The following is a 9,553-nucleotide window of genomic DNA, read 5'->3' as shown; positions in this document are numbered from 1 at the left end:
TGAGATACTAATAGGTGTTATGCAGAAAGTAAACGGTGCCTGTGTGACTGAGTTACTAGGAAGGTCAGGGCTAACTTCAGATCGGGCAGGAATGGGCACTGATGCAAGACCTGAGTGCTAGGAGAGGACAGTTTGGGGAAGAGCATTCCAGCAGAGGGACTAGTGAGTGCAAGGCCTCGCGAGAGACGGAGACGCCCTTGGCCAGAATGAAAGAACCGCATAGCTGGGCGGGTGCCTCCACCCTGAGGTTTCTCGTGTGGCGAGCGGGAGTCCTGAGCTCTGCTCCCTGCCTACCTGTCCATCCTCATTTTGTTCTGCTTCCCCTTGCCGTCACTGTGCCAGGCTTCTTTGAATTCCTCAAATGTACCAACCTCTTCCCCACTTAGGGCCTTTGCACAGCAGATCCTCTGCCTGCAACATGCTTCTCCCCCACTCTGGCTGGCTGGCTCCGTCTCATTTTTCAAATCTCAGCTTAATGTCAAGGCTTATTGGGGCCTCTGCCTCTGCAAGCTCAAATAACTCAAAATATTATTCTCTCTCAAAAAAACCCTAATGGTTTCCTTCATAATAGTAACCACATTAGCGTGTGTGTGTGTGTGTGTGTGTGTGTGTGTGTGTGTGTGTGTATTTTGCTTTTTTTTTTTTGCCGTGCCAAGCAGCACGCAGGATGTTAGTTCCCTGACCAGGGATCGAGCCTGTGCCCTGAAGGGGAATAGTGGAATCTTAACCACTGGACCTCCAGGGAAATCGTCGTAACCACACTAGTTTTTACTTTTGACTGTAAGCATCACAAAGGTATCATGGATTGGGATTATGTCTATTTCATTCATTTATGAACCCTAGTTGAGGTAATAAAATGAAGTTGACCCCCGAGGCCCACACTCTTTTATAATGGAACGAGATTAATAGGCAAGTGCAGGTGAGAGTAACTCCTTGATACCGTAACTCAATTAATTAGCTGATTAATTAATCAACAAACATCTTGAGAACCTATTGATATTATTTAGAAGGAACTAGGGATTCCAATACGGAAGATTTGGTTCCTCCTTCAAAGAGCAGAGAATATCGAGGGAGGTGGACAATCGCACCAACAATTCCACACAGTGGGATTAAGAACCATGACAGAGGATGCTACTAGAGCTCAGAAGATAGAGGACTGGAGGGATAAGGTGATCAGGGAAGGCTTCCTGGAGGTGGTGATACTGAGTCAAGCCTTAACCTGTGATTAGGGGTTAGAGTGTGTGGACATGACCATAAGAGGAAGGGCTTGTGCAAAGGCAAGCCAGAGGTCACGTGGTGTACTTAAGGGACCATAAGAAGTGTGGTGGGAGCAGGAGGAGGGTGGTGGGAGCTAAGTTTGACAGGTGGCAAGGTGTGCATCATAAAAAGCCTTGGGCATCAGGCTAAACACTTGGATTTTATTTTAAGAATCATAGATAGCTTTAAGAATTTTAAGCAGGAAAGCAACTTTCATTATAGAAAAATCTCTCTTCCACAGCAAGAAAGAGGATAGACTAGGAGAGAGTAGTGGTAGAAGCTGTTCTTTTATCAGCAGAACAGCCCCCTCCTTTTCCTGGGAAATGCGCCTTCTCTTGTGGCTTGAATAGAGGCTTCCATTTTGTTAGAGACTGCATTAGTTATCTATTGCTGTGTAACAAATGACCTCACAATTTAGCGACTGAAAACAACTCATATTTATTATCTCACAGTTTCTGTAGATCTGGGATCCAGGAATGGATTAGCTGACGGTTCTGGCTCAGGGACATCATGAGGTTGCAGTCAGGGCGTCAGCCAGGGCTGCAAGCATCTCAAAGCTCAACCAGGCCTAGAAAATTCACTTCCAAGCTCACTCACATGGCTGCTGGCAGGCCTCTGATGATCTGCTTCCAAGCCCACTCATGAGGGCTTCTCCACAGGGCTGTCTCACAACATGGCAGCTGGCTGCCCCCCAAGTGAACAGCCCGAGAGAGAGAGCGAGAGAGTGTGCCTAAGATGGCAGCCACAGCCTTTTCATAACTTAATGTAAGTGAGAGTCTGTCGCTTCAGCTGTATCCTTTTTATTAGAAGAGCGTCATTAATAAGCCCAGCCCTCACTTAAGAGCAGGGTTTACTCAAGGGCACGACTTCCAGGAGGTGGGGATCATGGGGAGCCATCTTAGGGGCTGTCTACCACACAGAGCCCGCCTCTTCCTTAGGCTAGGTGACCCAAACTGGGGCAACCCGAACATTTCCTTGGGATGTGTGCACTCAACCAGAAAGAGGAAATCTTTCCAAAGCGGTGAAGTTTGAAGACTGTGGACGGCCACGGTCCCCACCAAGCAGAAGCTGGTCTGTGGGAAGAAAGAAGTTGACACTGAAAGGGAAGCAGAGGCTGGAAATAGTAGGCTTTCCTGATTGTCCGTGTTTCTGGTTGAATCTGACCCTGAGATTCACTTGTGCTCCGGCCATTCCCATAGTTAGGTTATACAAGGCAAAAAAAACGACACCTCCTCTAATTTTGCCTAAGGTAATTCAGGTGGGTTTTTGTCATTTGTAACAAGAAAGAAGACAACTGACGCAGAGTCACACTGAGGCAGGCAAGTTAGGAAACTTGGAGTGAGTCAGCTGAGAGCTGACTCAGGGCAGACCTAGAGCACTGGGAGTGGTGATTAGGGCCCAAACAGGCAAACATGTAAGAAACTGAAAGCAGGGATCACATAGGACTATCTTATTCATCATTGTATCCCCAGACGTTAACACTGTGTCTGGCACATAGTAGTGGAAATGAATGAATGAAGGCAGGGAGACAAAGGAAAAGCAAGACTTGCTGACTCATAGGATATAGAAAATGAGAAAGAGGGAGAAATAAATCGGTCTCAGGCTTGAATGGCTGGCTGAATGGCTGGCTGGCAGTCCTATTCAAGACAGGAAATGCTGCTTTGGATGGGGTCAAGGGGAAGGGTGATGAGTTTGGTTTTGAATTACTGGCATGTGTTTTCAAGAAGAGTGGCTAGTCTTAGGAAGCAGAGATGTTAACCTGTCTACATGAGTTCATCTCTGTCGTTGGCCTCCTTAGCTCTGACCATGTCACTGAGGGACGCAGCTATACACGTACTCAAAGTCTGTTTACTCGGCTAGAGAAGGACCTAATTTGGCAAACAGGCAATGACTACAACTGCCTTGGGACCTGGTGGTCCTTGATTAGGAATGGTCTAAAATTAGCATGACAAAAATCAGCTGTCAAGTGTCAGCCTAATGAGTCCTTCTGACTCCCAGTATGATTCTCCAGCGTCCCCTGTATGACAGCTTACTCCCAGCCAGACTGGGGAAGATTATGGAGGCAGTCGAGAAGCTTGAAATTGGGTATTCAGAAAACACATTTGCTTTCCTCTAACGGCAACAAGGTGTCAAATGCAAATACCCACACTCAGGCTGGGTGCAGTTGGCAGCATTTTAAAAACTGGTGTTGGAAAGCTGTCAGAGGTGGGGAATGCCCCCTTTTAGATTGACACTCTGTGTCCACCCAGAAGCAGTCTAGGGAGATGGTTAAGCAAAGGTTGTTAAATTCCACCAGAATTTAGTTTGAAGGGCTGATTCTGTTTTACATCCCTGAGCAAAGCTCATTAACACGTGTCAGAAATGCAGCTTCGGTGGCTCCAAACATCTCAAGCTGCTCCTGGGTTTGCGGGAACGCCAGCCTGACACAGCATAGCTAGCTAGGCTTCCTTGTAAGCTCCTCCTGCCACAGTGGCCAAAATGTACACAGCAAAGCCTTCTTTTGTGACCCAAACATGTCCTGCTTTAAGAATTCAGCATGCCCTCTTCTGAGCTCAGGTTTCGATGACGGAGCTGGGCAGGTGCAATGGAGTAGTGAACATGAGGTGCTGTAAATGGCCAAGCACTACACAGGGGTAAGGGATGAGGGCTCATTGCCAGCCTCACAAACGATCAGCATTACAGCTACCTATAGCCCGCTAGCACAGTAGTGGCAAGATTGTAACTGTGTTACCAATTTTCTTTTAAGCTTTTCATTATGGGAAATGTCAGGCATATAAAAAAGCAAAGAGATTAATGCCCATCTCCCAGTTTCAACAATTATTAAATTATGACTAACCTTATTTCTTCTACATCATTCCACTGGATTATTTTGAAAAAAATCATGGATATTATGTCATTTTATCTGTAAATATTTCAGTACATGCTCCAAAAGATAACAATTTAAAAAAAAAAGCACAATACCATCATCAAACCTAAGGAACTTCACAATTCCTTAACACTGATGGAATCGTGTTAAGTGTACCTGCACTCCCATCTCCTTTACCCTTCATCCCTCAAGGAATAATGTGTCAAATGCAAAGGAACAAAAAAGGAAAAAGATCAAAGCAAAGCAAGATTGTGCCCACACTAGGATCATCACCAATATCGTAGCAACTCTAGTATGTTTAAAACATTTCTTGAAATAGGCTAAAAGAGAAGTTAAACAGCAGCCCTCACATTTTTATCAGACCTTTTGGCATTTCCCAATGCTGCAAGGACAGCCCATTAGAGAACCAAGAAGTGTTGGGAGGTGAAGCAGATTCTTTGTCTGATCGGCTGCCAAAGGATCCCAGGCCTCTACTAAGGTGCAGAGATAACTTCATGGTAAGGTGAATTTTTTAGACTTCTTTCTGGAAGTATTGGTTTGTTTTTGTTTTTTTTAAGAAGATGTTGGGGGTAGGAGTTTATTAATTAATTTATTTTTGCTGTGTTGGGTCTTCATTTCTGTGCGAGGACTTTCTCTCTAGTTGTGGCAAGCGGGGGCCACTCTTCATCGCGGTGTGCGGGCCTCTCTCCATCGCGGCCTCTCTTGTTGCAGAGCACAGGCTCTAGACGCGCAGACTCAGTAGTTGTGGCTCACGGGCCCAGTTGCTCCGCGGCATGTGGGATCTTCCCGGACCAGGGCTCGAACCCGTGTCCCCTGCATTGGCAGGCAGATTCTCAACCACTGTGCCACCAGGGAAACCTTGGAAGTATTGTTTTAATAACAGTATTAAATATTTCTGAGGAATACATTTTATTAAACTATAACATATATATAGAGAGAAAAGTGCACAAAACTCTAGGAGTTTGTTTTGTAGTTAACAGTTCTTACTTACTGAGCTCTACATTTATCTTGAGGATTAAGTTAAATACTAAAAATGGCACTAAAAATGGGACATAAACAGCATGACAGCTATCAGGGTAACTGGTCATATTAAGTGTTTTACCATGCGAAATCATCTTTGTGGAAGAGCAGAGAGGGGCCTCTCCATGAGTGGCCTAGGTGGGAATCAGAGCTAAGTGGGGAGATGTCTGTGCAGAGGGTAGCCAGGTGGCCGCTGTCAGAGCCCAGTGGGGTGAAGAATCTCTCCACGTGGGGAGCCTGAGTGACCATTCTAGCCATGGGCTCTCAGGACAGCATGGCTCCATGCCGATTCCAACCCCGGCTCAATGTTGGGTGGTCCCTTGAAGCACTGCTACAGAATCTTTCACACAAACTGCAGAATCCCCCTATCTAGGATGGTCAGTTGCAGGAATCACTGGGTAATATCACAGAGGCGGTCACTGTTCATGTACAGGTCACATAGGCCTCAAATGCTCTGCTGTTTAAGTAGTGATCATCAGCCTTTTACATGAAGGAAAGATGTAATTTCTCAATGCAAGTACTTGAATAGACCCAGAGGGCCTGGCTCAGAGAAGCCACCAAATACTGGGGTAGCAAAGGCTTTCCGTCTTAAATCCCTTAGCGTTGTATCAGGACCTCATGCTAAAGAGCATTTGCCCTCATTAGTACCTGTACCTGTTACTTTTGTTAACACTCCTCTGAAGGGAGAATGAGGCTAACTCCCCTTCTGTCAGTACAACTGCCACTTCCCATTGGGATTTTAAAAATTTTTATTAATTTATTTAATTTAGGCTGCGCCAGGTCTTAGCTGTGGCACACGGGATCTTTTGTTGCAGCATGCAAATTCTTAGTTGCGGCATGCATGTGGGATCTAGTTTCCCAACCTGGGATTGAACCTGGGCCCCCTGCATCGGGAGTGTAGTCTTACCCACTGGATCACCAGGGAAGTCCCTCCCACTGGGATGGACTTAATCATTAATCATTGGGAAGATCATTAGGGTAATCCTTTCTGGAATTGCTTTGTAGGTGAAAGGAAGCGGGTGACCATGCTTCTAACAGGCTTCTGTGTTCACAGACAGTGTCAAGGACAAAGCAATCTCTGCAATCAACGGCCAGGACTTTGGAAAGAAGGGGCCCAGCATTGTCTGGTGTTCTTCAAACTGTTCATCCTGAAGCAGTATTAAAAGACTCAAACATACTCTTTCCCTCAAAGACAAGGGGGCAATATAGTTGACTAAGCCTGGGTGGGTCTTGGAACAGAGTAGATACTCCACCATAAATGCTAGTAAGTGAAGGTAGGAGTTAGCATCACCATGGCAACCCCTCCAACCTCAGGCTTCCGAGGAAGAAACCACGATCTACCCCATATCTCTTAAATTACAATCCAGAGACCTTAAATTCAAACATCTGTTGACAAGGACACAGGGCCCATCTCAGTTACGTGATGTAATCAGTTCTCATTAGCCTTCTCCCTACCCTCTTGAAAAGCATAAATTTACCTCTGGCACAGAAGAGGCTTTTAAACCAAGCTCTTCACAATATGCTTTAAATTGAACATCCTGTTGAAGCACTGAATTACAAAACAGAAAGCAGTGTGCTAGGTAAATTGACACAGGACCTCTAAATGTAGCTGAAGGGATTACTATTTTCTCCAAAGGCAAAATATCTTTCTTAGCTCAGGCTTACAAATCAAACTGTGTAGTGGAGGAGACAGAAAAGTGAATCACTAAGAAATTATCATCCTCTATGTTTTCTTTCACTGAAATTCCCCTCAGATTCTCAACTAGCTTCTTCCAACCTCTCCATCTCCCAATTGTCCTCTTGATTTCAGTCTCTCAGCCCCTCCTTATCTCTTAGCCCATCTTTCACTTGCCTTTGTGTTTAGTCCAGAGCTCAGTTAGCCTTCTCATAGTATGCTTGTTACCTGTGATCCCTTGTCACCTTAACTCTCCCCTCCCCCACCCTAGAATTCCCTCCCATAACAATTTTATATTGTTTCTTGTACTAAAGTTATGCTCTTATCTACCCTGTACTAGATGGTGAGATTTATACTGCCTAAGACCATTCTTTGTTCATTTTTGTAGTCAATTATGTACTTCACAATGTTTAGTCAGATTCACTATTTACTGTACATCTAATACACACCAGGCACTTTCCTATGTTATCTCCTGGAAAGCAGTGTGGTGTAGGATATCTTGCCTCTCAACGTGTGGGCACCTGGAAGTTTGTTAAGAATGCAGAATGTCAGAGTCCACTGACCTAAATCTGCATTTTAGGTGCAGATTTAGGTGCAAGAGGTATGCAACATTCGGAATGAGGTAGTGCTAGCACATCAGAATCTCCCGAAAAGTTTTTCACTTCATATATTTTGAGTTCCATTATTGGTGGTATATTTAAGATTATGTCTCTTGGTAAATTTACCCTTTTATGATTATACAGCATCCCTCTTTATCCTTGGTAACATTCCTCATTATGAAGTCTGCTTTTGTCTGATACTGACTCTATCTGTCAGTTTCTTAAGCTTAGTGTTTGCATGGCATATTTTTCCCCCATCTTTTTACGTTTAACCTGCTTTTATACTTTTAAAGTGGGTTTAGCATATAGTTGTGTCTTGCTTTATTGATCTAGTCTGACATTCCCAATCTTTAAATTTAAGGGTTAAGACCATTTACATTTAATGTAATTACCAGTATGATGGGGTCTAAATCTACCATTTTGCTATTTGTTATCTATTTGACCACCTGTTGTTTCTTCTGGGGGGTCCTGGAACAGAGTAGATACTCCACAAAAAATGCATATGGGTGAGAGGGAGTTAGCTTAACCATGGCAACCCCTCCAACCCCAGGCTTCCACATTATCCTGCCTTCTTTTGAATTGAGGGATGTTTTTTTTTTAAGTGACTGCACTCAGGTTTACAGTATCTTTCACTTTTCACAGTACATCTTCAAATATTATACCACTTCACGTCGGTGTTAAAAATCTCTCAAGCAGGGGCTTCCCTGGTGGTGCAGTGGTTGAGAGTCCGCCTGCCGATGCAGGGGACACGGGTTCGTGCCCCGGTCTGGGAAGATCCCACATGCCGCGGAGCGGCTGGGCCCGTGAGCCGTGGCCGCTAGGCCTGCGCGTCTGGAGCCTGTGCTCCGCAACGGGAGAGGCCACAACAGTGAGAGGCCCGCGTACCGCAAAAAAAAAAAAAAAAAAAAAAAAAAAAAAATCTCAAGCATGTATTTCCATTTCACCCTTCTGTCCTTTACACAATTATTTAATTCTAGATGTTACAAACACACAGTACATCTTTACTTTAAACAGTAAATTATCTACTAGAAAATTTAAAAATGAGAAAGAAGTCTATTTTATCTGCCCACATATTTACCATTTATGCTGCTTCTCATGTTGTTGTGTAGATCGAAGTTTGTTTTTATTTTCCTTCTGCCTGAGGAACTTCCTTTAACATTCCTTGCAGTACAAGTATGCTTGTACAAATCTAATTGTACAAATTAGATTCTGTTTGTCTGAAGAATCTTTTATTTCGCCTTTTTTTTTGAATTATATGTCCAATGAATATAGAATTTTAGGTAGACAGTTTTTTCTCTTAGCATCAAAAAATGTCATTCCATTCTTTTGGCTTGTATAGTTTCGAATGAGAATTCTGTCATTCTTACGTTTGTTCCTCTGTATGTAATCTGCGTTTTTCCTCTGGCTGCTAAGATTTTGTTTTTGTCTTTTTTTTAAACATCTTTATTGGAGTATAATTGCTTTACACTGCTGTTAGTTTCTGTTGTATAACAAAGTGAATCAACTATATGTATACATATATCCCCATATCCCCTCCCTCTTGCGTCTCCCTCCTACCCTCCCTATCCCTCCCCTCTAGGTGCTCACAAAGCACAAAGCTGATCTCCCTGTGCTATGCAGCTGCTTTCCACTAGCTACTTTACATTTGGCAGTGTATATGTGTCCATGCCACTCTCTCACTTCGTCCCAGCTTACTCTTCCCCCTCCCTGTGTCCTCAAGTCCATTCTCTATGTCTGTATCTTTATTCCTATCCTGCCCCTAGGCTCATCGGAACATTTATTTTTAAGATTCCATATATATGTTAGCATATGGTATTTGTTTTTCTCTTTCTTACTTCACTCTGTATGACAGACTCTAGGTCCATCCACCTCACTACAAATAACTCAGTTTTGTTTCTTTTTATGGCTGAGTAATAGTCCATTGTATATATGTGCCACATCTTCTTTACCCATTCATCTGTTGATGGACACTTAGGTTGCTTCCATGTCCTGGCCATTGTAAACAGAGCTGCAATGAACATTTTGGTACATGACTCTTTTTGAATTCTGGTTTTCTCAGGGTATATGCCCAGTAGTGGGATCGCTGGGTCATATGGTAGCTCTGTTTTTACTTTTTAAGGAACCTCCATACTGTTC

Source organism: Kogia breviceps, chromosome 3 (assembly GCF_026419965.1).
Source record: "Kogia breviceps isolate mKogBre1 chromosome 3, mKogBre1 haplotype 1, whole genome shotgun sequence".
NCBI classification, from domain to species: domain Eukaryota; kingdom Metazoa; phylum Chordata; class Mammalia; order Artiodactyla; family Physeteridae; genus Kogia; species Kogia breviceps.
This window is presented reverse-complemented; position numbering follows the sequence as displayed.